We start from the raw sequence: 21,584 nt of genomic DNA, 5'->3' as shown, positions 1-21,584 counted from the left end.
TGCACCCCAGATCCTGTCAGAGTCTATCTCTTTCAGCCGACTTCCATCCTTTTAATTTTACCATAATGATTTGACATCCCCAGCTCTCCTCTGCCAACCCTCCCCCCTTTGATTCTTATTATATCAAAGGAGATGTGTTTCCTTTACCTCGAGCTATGCTTTGACTGGTTGTAAACAATTTATCATTCCTGCCATGTTATCTTAATTTCTTTTCACTTTTAAATAATTTATCTTTGAGTTTAATTAATTCTCACAGGCTTCCAGTTTGGTGAGTGGGTGGGATTAAAAAAAAAAATATGATCTTAGACAGTAGGCAAATTTTCTGTTTTGCTAATGTTGCTATGGAAACACTCTTTTTCTGCTCATTTTTGTTAATAAATTGGGAGTGAAGGTGTCATCCTCTGTAGTGGATAAAAGTGTGTACCATGGGCTCCCTCCCCACTTGTATAATTTTTCTTCCTAGACCTTGGAAAATCATTATGATGTGTAAATTAGTCAACCACATTGGTAAAGTATTCAATATCCTAGGTTTTTAAATATCAGAAACATCATCCAATATAAATCTGAAAAAAAAAATGCCATTCCTGATTCCTCCTTTTCTAGAGACTATGGTTCCTAAGTTGCTATATTCAGTAATTCTTTAGATTTTCTTTCACTTGAATCATACTGTTACCATTTTTCCATGTTCTCAAGTGAGTTTTTAATGATCTCAATAAAAAGCTTCCAGTATCTGACATTATCAAAATTCTCTTAATAATTTACACAATTATTCTATAATTTTCTGCTCATATTTCTTAGATATAAACTTCCAAGAAATGACAAAATTTTAAACCTCTGGCTGTCAAGTGGAAAGCTCAAGAAGGTCTCTTTCTTTTTTTCTGGGAAAAAATAAAATTACATATTCATTATACAATGCACATGTTATTAAGAATAATGATGGTTAATATGTATATCACTTTTTATAACTTACAAAATTACTTTTGTCCTATGCAGAATATAAGGAATAGTGCAGAGGACCACAGGGGAGGGGAGGGAAAACTGAATGGGAAGAAATCAGAGAGGGAGATAAACCAGGAGAGACTCTGGACACTGGGAACCAAACTCGGACTACAGAAGGGAGGTCAGGGGAGGGGGCAATCGGGTGATGGATATTAAGGAGGACACATGTGGTGATGAGCACTGGGTGTTATATGCAATTAATTCATCACTGAATACTACATCAAAATTAATGATGCACTATATGCTAGCTAACTGAACATAAAGATTTAAAAAATGACTTAAAGACGGTATTTCAGTTGACCATCATAATGAGGTCTAAATAAGAGTACGGCATGACATCTTTTCAGTACTGATTCTTCGTCAACCACCTTAGAGGAATGATCCCATCTCTTCCCTACAAACTTAATAGACACTTTATAGAAGAGTCAACAGACTTCCAAGAGCCAGAAATGAAGTTCAACTTACATTCTCTAAAGTCTGTTCACCCATTTGTAAGTGAAGCTAGTGACAGTGTCTACTAAGTCTATCAGAAGGATAGATGGGATAATTCCAATAAAGGGCTTGACAAAGAGAAAATGGCGGATAAGTAGGCATTTGAATATGGCCACCTTTTCCAGGGCCCTTGCCCCAATCCCACCCGATGGATGGAAAAAGTTATACAACTTGCTCTCCACATCACATAAGTAGAAGAAAAACTATAAACCAGGAGTAATTAATTTCTTCTGATTCCATGTACACTAGAGAGTAGAACAGATCTGTATTAAACAAACCATTAAGCACTTGAAAAAAAAAAAATCTCCCATAGCATGTCTTTGATTTTCTGTTCATTTTTTAAATCTGTAGCATCCTTTTATATCTGACTATTTGTCTCTCCCCATCCCACCACACTCCACTGCTCTGCTACAGCATTCATAGGTGAGGACAATAGGTCACATGAGATAAAACACGTAGCTAAAAATTAGGAAAGTGTTACCCATCCTGGTAACTTAAAAGGAGTTGTCAGTTACAGTGACTATCAACAATGGACAAAGAATCATATCATAACAAACAAATAAAAAATAGATTGAGGAGGTAGGGTTTTCTCCTCTAAAACTCTATCGGCGCTACTCCTTCCAGAGAAACTTAGGATCTCCATGGTTAAAAAGGCAAGTGAAAGAGGAGGACTGTATTTACTTTGGATACATAAATTGTATTCACTCTGCCAATGTTTCCACAGAGATTTATCACCCAAAGTATTTAGGAGTTTTCAAGAAAATAGTTTATTCTAAATAAAGGGAACATAGATGCAAACACATTTGCTTTAAAAAGAGGGGGAGAAGCTACATTTGGGAAAGGTGGAAAAGGTCAATGCTAGAGGAAGCCTCTTGAATACATACTGTTCTTATCCAGGGTCCCCAAGGACACTTGGGAAAAAAAAAAGTAAAAATCACTGGACTTCAAAACCTCAATAAGAGACTAAAAGCACAAGGCAGTGTAACTTCAACGTGTGTTATAGAGCAAAGGAAAGAGGAGAGCACAGGTACTTCCTGTCATTGGCAACACTGGGGCATGTACAACTCACAGTATGTTTAGAAGTTCCTCAGACCTAACAGAGATAGAAGGGTATTATCGTATCCATGGGGCACCTGGCTGGCTCATGTTACTATTGACTTCGGTGTCATGAGTTCAAATCCCACCTTGTAGAGAGTTTTTTAAACTAATTTTTTTTAAAAAGTTTATTATCATATCTAGAAACTATCACAAAGAAATGTTTGGGTAAACATGTGTTTTAAAGTTTACTACACCTTAATTTTATTTCTAGAATGGGAAACATATTGGGAAACAGATTACGACAAAAAGAATGGAATGAGTATAACGGAAGATTTCTAGATAAATGATCTAATACCTAAAGACCATAATAGCTAAAGAGTATATACCATTATATGATTATATAATAGATCTGAGAAAGATGCATGATGGAATAAGACACAGATCTGAATTCTAACTATAGATATAGGTCTCTAAATCACAATTTCTTCTCTTGTAAAAAGAAGACAAAGATCTCCCTCACAAGTTTATGGTAAAAGGTACAATGTCACAACAAACATAACCCATCTAAAATTTAATGAATTCACAGTAAATGCCAGATCTCTTAAGTTGTCTCTTCCTTCCATAACAATCTATTTATAAGATCACAAACAAGAATAAATGATTTTATAAAATGCATGTATTTAAAACTTACAAATATCTGGCTTTAAAGACACACCAGTAATAAAAAATCTGGCATAGTGAAAAAAAAAATGATTTGGTGAAACTTAAAAAAAAAAAAATGGGGGATATCTGGGTGGTTTAGTTGGTTACGTGTCTGCCTTCAGCTCAGGTCATGATCTCTGGATCCTGGGATCAAGTTCCACACTGGGCTCCTTGCTCAGCAGGGAGCCTGCTTCTCTCCCTGCCTGCTACTCTCCCTGTCTGTGCTCTCGCGCTCTCTCTGACAAATAAATAAATAAAATCTTAAAAAAAAAAAAATCATCTTGGGGGTGCCTGGGTGGCTCAGTTGATTAGGGAACTACCTTCAGCTCAGGTCATGATCCTGGAGTCCCAAAATCGAGTCCCGCATCAGGCTTCCAGCACCATGGGGAGTCTGCTTCTCCCTCTGACCTTCTCCCCTCTCATGCTCTCCCTCTCTCTTTCAAATAAATAAATAAAACCTTAAAAAAATCATCTCTACTCTCAATCAACCTCAAAGGCTAAAATCAAGAACCATAATAATGCATAAAATGAATACATTTCCAAAAGGACTAGTGATTCAACATTTAAAATTATACAGAAAATCATTAAATTGGTGTTCTTTCAAGCATGATGGAATAGCAAACCCAGAAATTATCTAACCTACAGAGTAAGCATGAAAAAGTATACATTAATTTAAATTCCCCTGATAGAAAGTTAACCTCAGAAATACCGACAAAGCCCAAGAGAATTTATTATGCCACCAATATGTGTAGACGAGAACCATTTCAATGGCCACATCAGAGAAGATCAAAAGATGGGTACATGTAACAAGAAAAAAAAATAAGACAGTAATAGCCAAGATTTCTGAGGACATAGCTGAGATCCATCAACAAATTAAAATCCAATTAATAAAATCAATTAGAACATATTTATAAGCACCTACTTTCTGAACATAGAACTTAATTTTAGAAGCTTTGTAGAATGCCATGATACCTATAAGCTAAACTTCATGCCCAGATTATGGAATGTTATCATCTAGCAGGAGAAAATACCGAAGAAAAAAAATACGTAAAGCAGAACAGGATTTCAGCAGACTGGGAGAAAATGGTATCTGCTGGGTGAGATAAAAACAAAATGATACACTTTTCACGTAAGGCATATTGTACTTGTTTGGCTCATTGAATGTCAAATAAATTGATGTAGCACAATTTTGTCTCAGAAAATAAGGTAACACGTTGTTGAAAAGTTTCACTGTAGGAAGTGAGAACAAGGTCTACTTTCCAAGCAGCCAGCAAAGAAAACGATGGGTTTTAGGAATCCACTAATTTCAACACGATGAAAGGAGTACTGGGCCTACAGTGTTCTGGTCTTACTGAACGTATAGACAGAAGATTAATGAGTTTATTTAATGGTGAAGCAGAGTAACAGAGTGAGTGAGACTCCAGAAAGATAAAGCAGGCTAAATTTGTGCCTCAATTTTTCCCTGCTTGACCAATAGAGGTCAAAAGTTTCTCCATCCAAGATTCACTCACTTGCCCCAAACATACACTATCCACTCTAAAAGTACCTTATTATTTTATTTTATTTTTAAAAGTGCTTTTAAACTGAACTATCCATGGGAATAATCACCATGAATTTTCTTTGTATGGAATTACTAAAAATTAATTTACATTGGTTTTAGTTGGAGGACAAAATACCAGAAAATGGGAAATTTTACAAAGATTTAAAAGCAAAGGAGAACAAAAGGATTATTTTAGAATGAGAGCTACCACCTGGTTATGGCATGGGAACTTCAAGCTTCCAAGCCGCAGATCCTGGAGAGTAATGGAAGAATACAGAACTTGAACTTTACAGGAGAGGGAAAAATTCATGCAAGAAACCTTTCTGTAGGAAAAACTGAACTTTCATTCCTGGAGTTTAACTGAGCTTCTTTCACCAGGCTAGCTGCTGGAAATACACAGATGAATAAAGAGTACAAGTTGCATTAGGACTATTGCAATTTTGCTTTAGAAAAGAATTTTGCTTTAGGAAAGAATTCAAAAGAATTCTTTGTGAACATTGTTGTGGGTGAATTAAAAGTTTACACTAAAAAAATAAAACAACAGTAGCCCCAAACTTCATTACGGATATAGTTCAAAGCTAAGCCATTTAAAATGACTTTATCATTTGAAATAATTAGCTAAACCCTACCTTGCCTTAAAAAAAAGGAAACATCTCTTACTATAGAGTTTGCAATCAAACAGTGTAGTGTCTGACCGTGAGCAATTGACATTTTGGACTCTTTAGTAAATGCTTTGGAAGAGACAAAGACACAAAATTTTGTAACTGAAAGTAACCATTTTAGAAGCCAAAATGATATTGCTCTTCACGTCCACAGAAAAAAAATCAACTCTAGAGCAAAACTGGACTGCTGTTGTTCTGTGAATGAGGAATTCTGTTTATCAATTACCTTTTCTTTATCCTGAATGTAAGCCAATGTTTAACTGCTTCATATCCATAATTGTATTAACTGTGAATAAATTGTTTTAAATTTTAAATTTTGTTCTATGGGACAAAGGAGATTAATTACTAAAAGATAGTAGCAATCCTTTGCTATCAATCAAACATGAAGAAAAGCATGGCCACCTAATGTGGATTCAGCTTCATTAATTTTCCTCAAATCTCATTTGTAATATAAAAGACCACCATATATTCAATTTTTGGAAAGATAAATTTAATCAACCTAATAGTGTGTGGATTTGTTTACACCCTTACCATCTAACTGCAATCTCATGCTCTCTTCAAATTGTAATACCATCTTATTAAATATTTTCTGATAGTGCTGTGGACTATTTTCAATTAATTTTCAATTAAATAAAGGAATCCTCCCATCTCCTTAAATCCATCAACATGTTCTCTCATGAAAACCAAAAAGAAAAAACATCAAGTCATAAAATCATATGTTGTTACAGATTAGACAGGAACTTTGAGGTCACTGATTCCATCCATCTCACTTTACAGAATAACAAAATTGGTAATATAAAGGATCAGTATTTTGAGGCACTGAAAGTCAGTAAGGGCAACTCCAAAATATTTTTGTTAGAAAGGAAGGCACTCAGTGCCTTCTTAGTGCAGTAGGCAGCACGTCAGAAAGGAAGGCACGCTACTGGAATGATACTTCAAAATTACAAAATGCAAGGGCACCTGGGTGGCTCAGTGGGTTAAAGCCTCTGCCTTCGGCTCAGGTCATGATCCCAGGGTCCTGGGATCAAGCCCCGCCTAGGGCTCTCTGCTCAGTGGGGAGCCTCCTTCCTCCTCTCTCTCTGCCTGCCTCTCTGCCCACTTGTGATCTTCATCTGTCAAATAAATAAATAAAATCTTAAAAAAAATTACAAAATGCATTCCATTGCATTCACAGGTAAACAATTCACATTTAATAAGTATACTGCTGGTGACGGTAATCGTAAACACTACGCTCATAGAGAAGATGAAGGTTTTATTACAACTCCAACAACTCTATGATCTATAATGATTTTTCTTCTTCATCATCATCTCCATACGATCCCTCTAGCAAATAATTATTAAGAATTTGTAAAGAGAAATCTGAGATCTAAGCAGTCTTAACTATTGTTGGAAAATGGGTCCCACCACAGTTAGGGGCTATACATCTTATACTTTTGAAGAAGATATATTTTTGCATCTATGCAATGTAGTATTCTAGCATGCATATTTATTTAAATATTTTTAGAATTTATTTTCAGTCTGGGAAATAATTTTTCAAAAACTATTAGTTTAAAAGACTTTTGCAATATTATCTTTCTGATAAAAGCTTTGAGAGATTCCCAAAGCAATCTGGATTTATCGAGCTGCTTTTCAGCAAAAAGGTGTTTAATTAGGTTGTCTCACACTTCTCTAAATCTGAAAACCTAATCACCACCTTCAAACTCAAAGAACACAGGCAAGTTGCTTTGAATATTATCCTGTATAAAACCTTTGGTTTTTTTTTATTCCACTGGATTCCACCTTCTATCTGGGAAAAGTTTGGCTATAAAAAAGTATTTTGTATTTTTTTAAAATGAAAAAAAATGATGTATACAAAAAAAGTCAAAGTCATAACATGAATACACCCAAATAATTCCCTTCTTCTCTTATTAAGGAGTCGTGAATGTGTGTGTGTATATAAAATCAACTTCAAGCACAAATGGGTATTTGAAAGCAGCAAATCAAAAGAAAGGAACAAAGAAAAGTAAAGAAAATGGAAAAAGTGAATTACAGTATTAATGGATCTATTTCAAAGGAACAAGCTGCAATATACCAGCTTAATCAGAAACACTTTTCTCTCAATTAGGACTCACATTCATCTTAGAAAACCAAAGAAAGATAATCACAATCTACTGAGAGTTTGAGCTCCACGCCCCTCCACAAAAAGCCTCACCGTATATTATGGGTAACTTCTTTTTTTAAAACATGTTTTGGGGCACCTGGGTGGCTCAGTGGTTAAAGCCTCTGCCTTCGGCTCAGGTCATGATCCCAGGGTCCTGGGATCAAGCCTCACATCAGGCTCTCTGCTCAGCAGGGAGCCTGCCTCCTCCTCCTCTCTCTCTGCCTGCCTCTCTGCCTACTTCTGATCTGTCTGTCAAATAAATAAAAATCTTTAAAAAAAAAAAAAAAACATGTTTTTTAAGGTGCTAGCTTTTTTTTTTTTAATTGAAGCATAATTAACATGCAGTGTTAACGTTGGTTTCAGAAGTACAACATAACGATTCAACAATTCTATGCATTACTCAGTGCTCACCGTGTAAGTGTAGTCACCATCTATCCCCAAACAACATCAGTATCATCTTCCTGACAATACAGACTTATTGCCACAGGTAACTTCCTAAAGCCATATTCTCACAAACTCACGTATTTGAAAAAAATGTTTGAATCTTAACTATCCCTCTCTACTGTGCTCTTTAGCACCAAGTCCGGTTCCTGCTCTTAAGAATTTCACAATTTAATGTAGAGAAACAGAAGGGAGAAAAAGAGAGACAGAGAGAGAGAATAACGAATGTAGTACCCCAAAGTGACTTAATATTCGACGGGACTCCCAAGGAAGAAAATAAGAGAATTATAACGTTTAATCACTTAGGACTGTGTGCCAAGCATTGTGCCAGGTAATTTCACAAAAACCCTATCAACAGGAATTACTACAACTGTATTGAAGGTACAGAAATCTTTTGGAGAACAGGCCCAAGATCAGCAAGCTAATTAAAACAGGAAATCTAGAAGCATTTTATTCAATAATAAAGGAGGTGAATTCCTAAAGATGGAGAAAAAATAAGAAATCAAAGTCTGGGTGGTGCGTGGCTCACGGAAAAGAGAGACCAACAAAGGGGTAATTTGGACTTGGAAACTAAATGGAATACAGGGACTGCATAGGGAAGAAGCAGAGTAAGGATAACTGGTATGAGAGAAAATTATTCCTACAAATAATGAATTCCTTCTCAGGAGACTAAATCCTGTGAAATAGAAGCCTCCTGTATTCAGGGGTGATCTAGCTGGGTTTACAGACGCAAGCTTGGAAGTCAGGCTTTGGCAAGCGGAATTACTCTGCATAAGGGAAAATGAAACCCCCAGGGAGGCTGTTCCAGGGGGTGTGAGGAAAGCAAGGAAAAAAGCCACTTCAAGGCGGACTCTGGATGGAGAATACATGGAATGAGACCAGTAACAATTTCTTATTTTTGGATAGTCCAAAAACTTTTTAATTAACTGGGAAGCTTAGTTCTCAATTTGGTGTTATTTTTGTGACAGAGACTTAAATCACTTTGCTAACTTTTCCCTGAAATCTTTAAAATGACACTCACGCTCGTTCTGGGAAATCAAAGAAATGCAGTCAGTGTATTTGAGGCCAGCGTGTAAGAAAGAGGCCACATGGTGACACCATAGTTCAATACAAAAATGACATTGCTGTTTCGTAGAAGTACAACAATACTGAGAAAGGATTTTTTGAACCAAATGTTAAATGTTCAGTGTGGCATTCTGAGTTGCATGTGGACACTGGGAATCTGGGTAGAGATTTCGGTGTTTGGGGAGGGGAAAGTAGGGCTTAAAAAAACCCAAGTTATTGAATTGATACCCATCTCCCTATATGCAGAAGAGAATATAAAGACAATGGCAAGTAAAGTCAAGGGCCAGTCCTTGAGAAACATGTTTGTTAGGTAGAGGATCAACCAGTAAAGAAGACAGAGAGCAAGAATTCACGATGTTTCAGCGTTAGTTCCATTATGGACACGTAATTACATTTTCAGTGATAATAATAATGGAGGTAATAACAACAAAACATAAAATAATAATGGGGGTGTAAGTATTAAATCCACTCCCTTTGGCTAAGGGCCAGCTGCCTAGATTTCCCTATGCCAACTCTTCAATACTTTCCATTGTTTCTATATTTTCTACTTAGATTTTTAGAAATAATAACTAGAGCAATGATCCCATTTCTATTTTAATTTATTGCAAAATCTACCTTAAATCCCATTTACACACAACACACACCATACATTCTCTCCATATACCTTTGAAATTGGCTCCAGGAAGTATGATTCTCCTGTACAATGGCAACTACCCTGACCTACAGAGAAAATATTAATATTTCAGTCATCATCTCCTTAAAACAACAACCAGTTATTATTATCAAGGTCACCTTCAAATCATTAATTCAACTGTAAGTAGATTCCATCTGTTCTAATTCTTAATCCCCTTTGTCTGGTTTTTTGTTTTTTTTTTTTTTGCCAAACTATACTGGTGAGTAATATGCTGGTCTCAAAGGGGGTACCAAGATATAACCAGAGGCTTTACAGTTGGATATAGAGAGAACCATACATTTTACCTGAGTTCTAACTCTTAGCAATTCAACATGGTAAACAAGGCCAAACATCTGAGAGAAATGCTTAAATACTATTATGTTAAATACAGCTGGAAATTTCTCTGAAGTAATTTCAAACAATACACATTAGCACATTATCTGGGGGGTTTTTTGATGACTAATGGCCATATGACAATAGAAAATTAATCTCTTCTACATTTGTGTCCAAAATAGTTCCAGGCAAACGGACAAATATCTGGGATATTTTTGCAGTCTTTGGAATTAACAATAATTGCTTTCATTGTAGTTTGCCAAATCTTTCGAGATGTGTGGGTTTGTAGGCATATTTTTAAGTCAAAAAAGATTTAGTGTGAACAAAATGAAAGGTCTCATTTATATAGTATATTAAAAAAGAACTTAAACAAAACATGCATTATACCTGAGCCATAAGCTTTAGAAGTGCATACAACATTGAAGTGAGTGTAAAAAAGTTAATGCATGGAATTTCACAGAGTTTTCTAAATCACTGTGGCAATATTTTGGAAACCTTGTAGAATGCTTGCAGTATTAATCTTTCCCTAACTCCACCCAAAATTCAGTATTGGAAGAAGGTGTATTGTGGTGAAAAATTAATGAATACTGTTTTTCTGAAAATAAATAAATTAATTAAAAAATAAATAAATAAAAATTAAAATTAAAAAAACATGTATTTAACAACCTAGCCAGGTAGGACACTTGACATATTTTGACTTTATCTTAGCTGCTCTCTAACCTGAAAATTCATTTGGCGGTCTCAAATGAAATCTAATAACATATTTATTAATGCTTTCAAAATATTCTCTTTATCTTTGATGTATATTTTATGAACTTTAATATATATATTTTAAGGTATCACATCTGGATAGCTACTTTCAGAGTAGACTGCCATCTCACTAAAATAATTTCTCCATCAAAATTATGAGACTCTGTTGTTTAGCAAATCCCCTTCAGTGAGGAAGTCTGTGTTAAATTTAGTCTCTTAAACTAATCAACCTTATCAGAGTAAGATTTCAAAGTAGCTACTAAAAGTCCTCCCTAGCTTGAAAGGACTTGGCACCAGTCAGTGGAAGAGTCCACACTGCTCTCCTGTGAGCAGCTCAGGGGAGCTGGGTATTGGTTCCCGGAAACAACCTCCCGCTGAGAGCCAACCGGAAGCAGCTCTTCTAGTCCCATCATGGCACAGGAACCCCTGTGACTGTCTCCACTCAGCCCTTCAAGATTACAAACATCATTATGCTTTGTGCCAAAATCACAAATAACAATAAGCCTCTGCAAGTTCATAGAGGGTTAGAAAAATGGGTTCCTATATTGGAACAGCAGAAATTGAACATTTTCTTCCCTTCATGATTTGTACGTATGGGAGTGGATGCACAGGGACGTACTGTAGGAGGGCTGAGGTATTTGCTCAGTGGTGCCCACACCCATTTTTCCTTAAATTGCTTTTGGGTTTTTTGGTTTTTGTTTGTTTTTGGTTTTTGGGTTTTTTTTTGCTTTAAGTTATAGCTAGTAAGCTGAAGTCATAGCAGAAACATCAGAAATCTTAATGAGAAAAGCCAGCAAACAAAAGCACATTGTATTTTTATTCATATATATTCATGTCTTACAGAAAAATTAATTCTGGAAACACTTTCAGATGTGGGAAATGGCATCAATAACCCTGTATGGCAAGGGTCAGATTGGGGAACGAGGGAGTTGAAAGAGAGTAAAATTATCTGTGAGGAAGGACTGAAATATCTATCGTGAAAAGAAACTCTCAAGTGTATTCTGTAATGAGATAAGAGACTGAAAATACTTGATGGATGAAGGGTGAGCAGTATTGTCCTTTGACATCTTCCCAGCACAAAGATACAGTGAGAGAAAGACAGAGGCAGAGACAGTGCACACACGAGAGAGAGCGTCCAAGTACTTACACAAAGGGAATCATAATGGGCACAGGCAACATTTTGAATTTCATCTGTTACAGAAAATATTTTTTCTACAATCTTTTAAAAAAATTCTAATTTGTGAACTACAAAGTATTTTTTACAAATTTATATCTCGATGTAATGCTAACATTATCAATTAATTCTCATTTACAAAATTATTTAAGTTTATTAAAGACCCTGCAACCGGGATCAGGGATGCAGTATAAAAGAGAATTACATAGTCTCATAAGTAAGATAAAAAAGGGGGCGCGTGGATGGCTCAGCTGACTAAGTGTCTGCACTAGACTCGGGTCATGGTCCCAGGGTCCTGCGATTGAGCCCCACATTGGGCTCCCTGCTCGGCAGGGAGTTTTCTTCTCTCTTTCCCTCTGTTGCTCCCCCTGCTTTCTCTCTCTCTCTCTCTCTCTCTCATATAAATAAGTAAAATCTTAAAAAAAAAAAAAAAAGAAAGATAAATAAGGTCAGCAGGTTAATGGGTGGTAGGGTGGAAGAAAGTGGAACGCCCTAGGAACAATGACGGGAACACCTAAGGTGACATGGGGTGTGCTGTGACATTATGGGAGGCTCCACTGAGAAGGTGATCTCTGAACTGCATCTTAAGATCAAATAGCAGTCCGTCAAGTCAGGAAGGTGATGAAGGCTATTCAAAGTATTTTGGTAAGACAGAGTTTAGGACTGGAGGACTGGTGATGAAAAGCGAAGCCAGATAAATAGCAAATATTTAAAGGATCTTGCTTGCTACCAGAACTGGAGTGATTTTCGTTCTTATTAAGTCTGTTGGACATTGTAGGGGCAAGTGGCTGCCTCTCTTCCTTCAATGCCAAATTTCCTTTCCCTGACCCTGGAATGTTATCTCCTCCAGATTCTGTAATTTTCTAATCCCCTTTCCATATTTAAAAACAAACAAACAAACAAAAACACCAAAAACCCTCTGGCCGAATGACATCCCTCTCAATTGAACTTTTCAACACTTTTACTTTAGGTTGTCCTGACTCAGGTAAAGAAACTTGCAGAATAACTCAACACTATTTTTTCCCAAGCTCTGTATCTGTCCTTTCCCACTTGCTGCAACCCTTCATTAGTTGACATAGGGGCAAGAGAGGTAATGGCACAAAGGGTCTTCCTTGATTGCAACAATTCACTATTGCAATTTGATGTTGTTGGGTGTGAAGCAATCCCAGTGCTAATTCTGCTTCCTGGGAAACCTTAGCAGTTCCACAGAAATTCCCTTGCTGGAGATTTCCAAATGTGGCCACCTAGAAATGGTGATTCCTTCCCCGGTTACCCTGTGAACCTTTCCATCCAACTGGGATTCTGGTAATCCGACAGCCTGGCACTTCTGGTTGGGGACATCTTGACTCCCACCAGGGTTCCTCTTTGCTTTTTATTAACTAGCCTTAAGGTGAGAGATTAGCAAAAATTAGAACTAGATTGCGGAACTATTCTGCAAATCCTATACGCATGGTATATCTCTCCTTAGAGCAGAGATCCTTGGCACTCACGATTCTTTGCTTTGGGGCCCAGCCAAAATTTCCAGACAGGAACAGTCTCATGTTAACAACCAATTTAATAGGCTATGAGTTTTGGATTTTAAAGGTCCCTGAAGCATTCTATGATGGATGCTGGAAAGATAGGATGGACATTCCTGAAGTAGGGATTCCTGCTGAATAGTTACAGACCTAATACAGTAGGAAGAAAGTGATGAGATCCCACTTCCAAACAGGGACACCAAGAACGGTGATACGAAGGAGGTTCAAGAAGCAGAAAGCGGGGGGCACCTGGGTGGCTCAGTGGGTTGAAGCCTCTGCCTTCGGCTCAGATCTTGATCCCAGGGGCCTGGGATCAAGTCCCGCATCGGGCTCTCTGCTCAGGGGGAGCCTGTTTCCCCTCCTCTCTCTCTGCCTGCCTCTCTGCCTACTTGTGATCTCTGTCTATCAAATAGATACATGAAATCTTAAAAAAAAAAAAAAAAAAAAGAAGCAGCAGAAAGGGGGTAGTAATGAGAACTGGGCCTCTGTGGCCTAGAGATAATGTTTTATGTTTCATTGGTCGGTCTTTCCGTAGATTTGTTTACTTTAAAGAAAGAACAAGAGAAAACAAGAGTTGATGGAGGGGAGCCAAGTCATTAAAGAGTGGGGAAAGACATCCAAATAACAAGAGAAGATTGCTGGACTTAAGCAAAGTGGAGTCCAATTAACCTGAGGGAGTCAGAAATAAAGGAGAGAGATGAAGACGGTTGCCGATGAGAATCAGATGAGCAAAGACATTGAGGAGGTTCCCACCTGACAGCCTCTGTTTTCTCTCTGAATGAACAGAGGTCAGTTGCTTTAAAATAAAGGAGGATAGGCAGAGTGGAAGGAAAGTAGTACAGTTTTGAAATAATACTTTTTTTGGAGAATTAAGTGACGGGATTATCTAGGGATAAGTAACATAAATTATATAATCTTTGATAATTTTTAAGGAAAAATATCCTTTTTCTTAATGTGAATTGAAAAAATCAAAGTATTACATAAAAACAAATCAGTGAAAAATTGTGGCTACTCTAAGTATTTACTGTCATATACATGATTTTGTTATTATAATACAAAAAAGAAAAAAGTTGCTTCATTAGTGATTAAGATGTATATAAAGATTATTTAATGAAAAACATCATTCATGTGGCAGGAAACAATGATTAGGAATGTTCAAAGAGAGTTGCTAAAATATAAAGGAGGTTTATGAGATGAACAGAAGAGGGTATTTTAAATTTCACCCTACCCATGGTTCTCTGAATAACATATCGGATGTTTTAGGGACTTCAGAATCTACTTCTAAAATATGCTGATTTTTATAATTCAAGAATATTAGGAATGTTTAAAATCACATATGTGCTGTAACTCTGTAAACCATAAATATCAATATAAATGTAGGGCATTCTACTGCAAGGACTAGAATTTAAAGGCATATAACTTTCTATTATATGCAGCAGAATAATGAACTACAAATGTTCCTTTTACTATGTGGAAAGAATTACTTTTAATGTACTGTGATACATTACAAGCACTTAGGAAACCTAATATCAAACCTGGTGATTCTTCACAAATTTTGTTGTTATATGGATGTTCCACAGACATGACATAGACAAGTTAGAAACCATTTTTCAGAGGACTTAAACATTCAATTATAATTACTTTTAACACAATATGCAGAAAACTAAAATTCAAGAAGAGAATTAAGTTACATATCTTTTCCTTCTGATACTTCTTTAAAAACCTATTTGCTACAATGTGACTCCAACTACATTATATCTTAGCTTATTATTCTAACATCAGTGACATCTATGGGGAGTTTTATACATACCATATAATAAATTGTATAAATATATTATACATGTAAATATGTAATAAATAAAAAATGTAGAAATAAATAAGCAAATGCATAAATTTTAAATAAAGGGGAAACACTTTTTCCCCCACATTGAAAAAACATTCATTAAACATCAGAGTCTGTACGGAAGGCCAGATAAGGAGAAAGAAAACTCAGTCCCTGACTTCAATGAGTTCACTGTCCTTTGGGTATCTCATTCATTTCGTGCCCCCAGTACAAATAAAAACAACGACAGTAAGTGGACACTATATGCTGCAAATCAAGCACCATGCTAAGCTCTCATGAAGCATAATCTCTTTTGACCAGCCCAACCACCCTACCAGTAAGTACCATCAAAACCCCCATTTTACAAATGAGAAAACCAAAGCACAGGGAGATTAATTACCTAGAGAAGCAGTAGGATGGGAGGGTACCAGTATACTATAGCTAATCTTGGCTCTGCCACAGATACTCTATGTTAACCTGAGCAAATCCTTCCCTTCCTCTGGGGCTCAGCATTTCAGCTGCAAAACAAACGCATGGAGCCCTGTGATCTACGAGGCTCTAAGATGGCAGTTCCCAAATGCTGCTGCACATGAAAAACACCAAGGAGCTTCCAAATACACTGATACCTAGTTGGATCCCAGGCCAATGAAATCAGAACATCTGGAGTGGGAACGGCAGTGGTATTATGTGTGTGTGTGTGTGTGTGTTTTAAGATTTTATTCATTATTTGATAGAGAGATAGGAGAGCACAAGTAGGCAGAGCGGCAGGCAGAGGGAGAGGGAAAAGCAGGCTTTCCACTGAGCAGGGAGCCCAATGAGGGGCTTGATCCCAGGACCCTGGGATCATAGGCTGAGATGAAGGCAGGTGCTTAACTTACTGAGCCACCCAGGAGCCCCAAGGCAGTGGTGTTGATGAAGAACTTTGAACAAGTCTGTGTTACTAGTTCAGTGTGAGACCAGGAAAACAAGCTGGTTCCCTCTATATAGTCAAAACAATCAAAGGGATATTTGGGAGAAAAGAAAGAAAGAAAGAAAGAAAGAAAGAAAGAAAGAAAGAAAGAAAGAAAGAAAGGAAGGAAGGAAGGAAGGAAGGAAGGAAGGAAGGAAGGAAGGAAGGAAGGAAGGAAGGAAGGAAGGAAGAAAGAAAGAAATGCATGATGCACGCTATTGCCCTCTGGATTACCATGAAGGAAAGAAAAGAGATTTTAGAAGAGAAACCGAACAAAACCTTAATCCTCTGCTCCTTTAATACTAAGCTGCTCCGGGGATTCTTGATCTTCCCTTTTATTCAAAACTAATGAGTCGCAATTTTTGTAACTTCCAATTACTCATGGGATTTGTGAAGGGCTTTACTTAATACCTTGAATTGGGGTTATGATCATTTCTTCTCATTTCTTCAGTATTCACAAGGAAGATCTTGGATTTCCCTTGCTTCTGTCTTAATGGAAGAACCAATATGCAGACATCTTCCCTCCCAGACATTCATGATTTTAGTTTATAGTTGTGGTAGTCATGGGTACTGCTTCCCCCCACCATGATGTCAACTTGTTCAAAAAGTGTAATATTATTTACATATTGTACTATTTTCAAAGACTTATTTAGCTTTTACTGACCTGTATTTACTTATTAATTATTTGCATCAATGAGTCAATTTCATAAATATTGATGATCATGTGTGTTTTGTCTGTAAGTATAGCCTTGATATATGGCATATGACCAAAGACAATAGCAAGAGCAGGAAACAAATATTTTAGAAAAATTAATGAAAACAAAATGTCTTATGCAGTTACATTATGATAACTATTAACTACTGAAGTAGTTACATTTGCTTTATCATAAAAAAGGATGAGTTTGGGGGCTCTGGAACATGTAAAAATGATTTAAAATAATTCACCCTAAAAGCTTTTATTCACTAATGAATTATACTGGCTTTGTGAGACACATTTTTATATAACATATATCCATACACAGGGACAAAGATTCCAAATTCTTCTGAACACTTCATCTTTACCCCTATTTATATGATAAGAGATATATTAGAAGTAATTAACATTTTTTTAAACCAGAAATTACCTTCATACTGAGTTTTCCTCTCTGGCAGTTTCTTATGAAATTATATACATTCCCATTTTAGAACCCAACAACTCCAACCTAAATATACAACTCCACTCTCCCCCAGCACTGAACACATGCAAAATAAAAACATGTCCACAAAAAGCCCTACAAAATATTTTTCACTGCAGTTTTATACATAACAGCAAAACAAAACATCAGAAACATCATAAATGTACTTCAACAGGAGAAGGGATAAATTGTGGTATATTTATGAGAAATTACTACTATACAAATCAACACATAAATGAATCTATAAAGTAGTATGCTTAGTAAAAGAAGACAGGTACAAAAAAGAACGCATACCACATTATTTCCTTTTATGAAGCACAAGAATATGCAAAACTAAAAAAAAAAAAAAAGAGCAAAACTAATTCACAGACAGAAGTCAAAATGGTGTCTGCCTAGGGCTGGGGGCAAACTAGAGCATCATTAAAAAGAGAAACACCTCTGGATGTGTACAAACATACATACCTGTACGTATAGATTCCAAAGACAATGCAGCAAAATAAGGTTCAAAAATTATGAATGTTTACATTCTTTTCTTTTTTTATTTAAATCCAATTAATTAACAAATAATGTATTTTTTAATATTCTATTTATTTATTTGAGAGAGAAAGAGTATGAATAGGGGAGCAGCAGGCAGAGGGAGAGGGAGAAGCAGACTCCACACTGAGCAGGGAGCTCAATGTGGGGCTTGATCCCAGAACCCCGGGACCACGACCCAAGTCAAAGGCAGATACTTAACCAACTGAGGTGCCCTCATTTAATATATAATTATTAACGTTCTTTTTTTATAAACCAACTAGAATGTATATTTTATATAGTTTACCAAAAAGAAAGATGTATATGTTTTTATCTATCACATATATATTTTTTTCATATAGATATTTATAAAATGTTCATATATTGATGAATCACATTAATAAGGATATAATAATTACATCTTTTATTCTTGTCCTAAAATCCTTCATACTGTCCTATTTTTCTTTAAATCATAGCATATATTTTTATTTTAAAAGAATATTTCTATTTTGACAAAGAACACAACAGTTGAGTTTAACTTCATTTCTATCTTCTTGATGAACAAAGAACACAATTTCTTATATATCATTTATTTGGCTTTGACTCTGTACCATGGTACTCTACATATTTTTTAATCTTTATTTCTTAATGAACTTTCTTCTTTAAGGCCTTTATTTCGATCCTTCACCATCGTACCTTTTCTGTCATAAAATGCTTCCTATTTGTGAATATACTCTAATCAGAGGCTATTCCATACTTTTTTACCATAATGACCCTGAAAAAGAGTCTGAACACTCATTATGCAAAAGTACATCACCAGAGGAATGATTTGTGTGAAACTCTGAGTATTGAGGAATGTGAAGCTGTTTAGATAAGCTATTTACTTTATCTAAGTGAAGCCAATTATACAACAAGAAAGACAGAGAGTTATGCAGCTTTTAGGGCTAGAAAACTTGCTAAGGGAGAATGATAGTGCCTGTCTATGTACTGGTGCACGTAAGCTAAGCACGGAAGCAGAGGTATACCCTTTACAAAGAGTTCTTAATAAACATAGTTGAAAAAGAATCACAAAGTGTGTATGTTTATTCATTATTCAATTCTCTCTAATCCTAGGTGGGTCCATTCACGTACAGCATTACCTGTTCATTCACTCAGCAAATACATAAGAGGGGCCATTAAATACCAGGCATTGAAAGAGGTGCTTGTTGACAGAAGACTAACACGACGCTGCGTAAGGGTGTTATCGACCATATGAACCTGTGTGCTGAGAATGACAGAAGCCATAGTGAGGGTTTGAGAAAAGGCTAAATGATATAAATGAAGAAAAGTGTCCATTAGGGACACTAAAACCTCAGAGAGACTTTCAGTCAACTTATGTGGTATATAGTTTGCTTTTCTGAGTCCCACAGATCTAATCACACTGTTTTAGTCACTAGAGAATGCGTATCACAAAGATACTTCAGGGTTGCCTGGGTGGCTCACTTGGTTAAGTGTCTGCCTTCAGCCCAGGTCATGATCCCAAGGTCCTAGGACGGAGCCCTGCATTGGGCTCCCTGCTCAGTGGGGATCCTACTTCTGCTGCTCCCCCGCTTGTGCTCTCTCTCTGTCAAATAAATAAATAAAATTTAAAAAAAAAAAAAGATATTTCAAACAATGCATTACATGTCTGAATGATCTGACCAGTATTACAGCCTCAGAATGATTACTCAGCAAATACTTACAGATTACCAAACATGACTTAATCGATCAGACAGCGGTGGTGCCATCGGCTTACCCTCCATGGAACTTCAAGGTGGCCAAGCACACCCAACCCTCAGCTACAGAGGGCATTAACTGCAAACATTTGGCTGCCCCAACTGAGCGATCACTTTCCCTGTGTGTGGGCAAATACTGTTGCAAAGAAAATCTTGATAGTATACAGTAGCAGGTGGCCAATAATTTATCAAAACCAACTGGTAGAGACTAACAAATCTTTTCCATAGTAACCTCTTGCTCTTATACATTGTATATATTTTTTTCACTCCTATGTTAATTTATATCGATCTTTTCTTTTTGTAAAGCTTTATTTATTTGAGAGAGGGAGAGAGAGTGGTGGGGAAAGAAGCAGAGGGAGAGGATTTTCTAGCAGGCTTCCTGCTTACTTCAAGCAGATCCCCTGCTAAGGACAGAGTCCAGGGCTGAGCTCGAAGCCATGACCCCTGAGATCACAGCCTGAGCCAAAACCAAGAGCTGGACGCTCAACAGAAGTACCCGGATCAACCACCCAAGTACCGGGATCACTCTATTTGAAGCTCCCAAATAAGTAATTTACCCTTTCAGGCTGGTCACTATAAAATCCCTCAGTGAGATTCTGATAATAATTTCTGGGTACAGAGTGCCTGGGTGGCTCAGTGGGTTAAAGCCTCTGCCTTCAGCTCAGGTCATGATTTCAGGATCCTGGGATGGAGCCCCAAGTTGGGCTCTCTGCCTGCCTCTCTGCCTACTTATGATCTCTGTCTGTTAAATAAATAAATAAATAATCTTAAAATTTAAAAAAGAAAAAAAGAAAGAAAGAATCTCTGGGCACTTTGTTCTCTATACATAATTGCAGCAATAACTGGGAAACAATACTTCCAGGTTTCAACAATAACTAAGAATGCATTATGACTTGGAAGAGGATAGAGATAAAATAAGGGAAAAACTGCATGGATATACATTTTAAGAAATGTCAACTAATTTTTTGGGTAAAAAAGTAATTACAATCAAATATTCTTAGTTACTAGAAGAATGTAGATAGCCACAACTATTTGTACATTGTACGTAATTGCAAATAATAGATTTCCCTACATAAAGGGGTTTAAAAAAAAATCTACACAAACATAAATTCAACCCATATTGTTTGCAACTGTTAATGCTTTGAAGTATTAAAAAGGCTTAAACACAGAAACTATAGTATGATACACTCTGAAAGAGTTCCCATAAAGAAAAACTAAATCAAGTTCAATTGATTCCCTCTAGAAATTTCAATCCTACTATATAGGATGTTTCTAATCTTTTTTTATGTTGGCAGATATGAAACTTTAAAAACTCTTTGTATAAAAAAAATCAGTTAAGTAAAAGTTAAAGAAAAATATAAGCACATGGAATGGAGGTTTCCCTTTAATGTCTAAAGGATTTGTTTCTGAGGTATATGGTACATCTATTAATTATAACTTTAAAATATGTATTTAATAAAATATGGCATGAATGTGAATATTGTGTTCTTTTCCCAATTTATTAACCAAATGTTGGTCTCTTACTTTTGGAAGCATATTTACAAGTTCAGTGTGAATCAACTGCACACAGGCCATACATCCTACTTATGACAGATAAGTATATATCTTTATACATATACATATATATGTATATACATATATTTATATTTTATACATATATACATTATTCAAAGACTATGCTTTTAATAGGAAAAGACTACCAAAAATTTACCTATCTTCTTATCCCCCTTCATGAATGAGGAAAGTAAGAGAGGTAAATCTACAATATCCATGAAATCAAACATTTGTTTTACTTAATTGTAATAAGTAGCAACATTGTACATGATATTTTATTTTTATTCCATA

General features: G+C 36.2%; 1 protein-coding gene across 6 annotated transcripts in view; it reads right to left on the bottom strand.

Moving 5' to 3' along the window:
• Window positions 1-21,584, bottom strand: part of CACNA2D1 (calcium voltage-gated channel auxiliary subunit alpha2delta 1) — a 514,151-nt gene that overhangs the window by 250,916 nt on the left and 241,651 nt on the right. The gene's annotated exons all lie outside the window — the stretch shown is intronic.

Source organism: Mustela erminea, chromosome 11 (genome assembly GCF_009829155.1).
Source record: "Mustela erminea isolate mMusErm1 chromosome 11, mMusErm1.Pri, whole genome shotgun sequence".
Classification (NCBI taxonomy): domain Eukaryota; kingdom Metazoa; phylum Chordata; class Mammalia; order Carnivora; family Mustelidae; genus Mustela; species Mustela erminea.
This window is presented reverse-complemented; position numbering and strand designations above follow the sequence as displayed.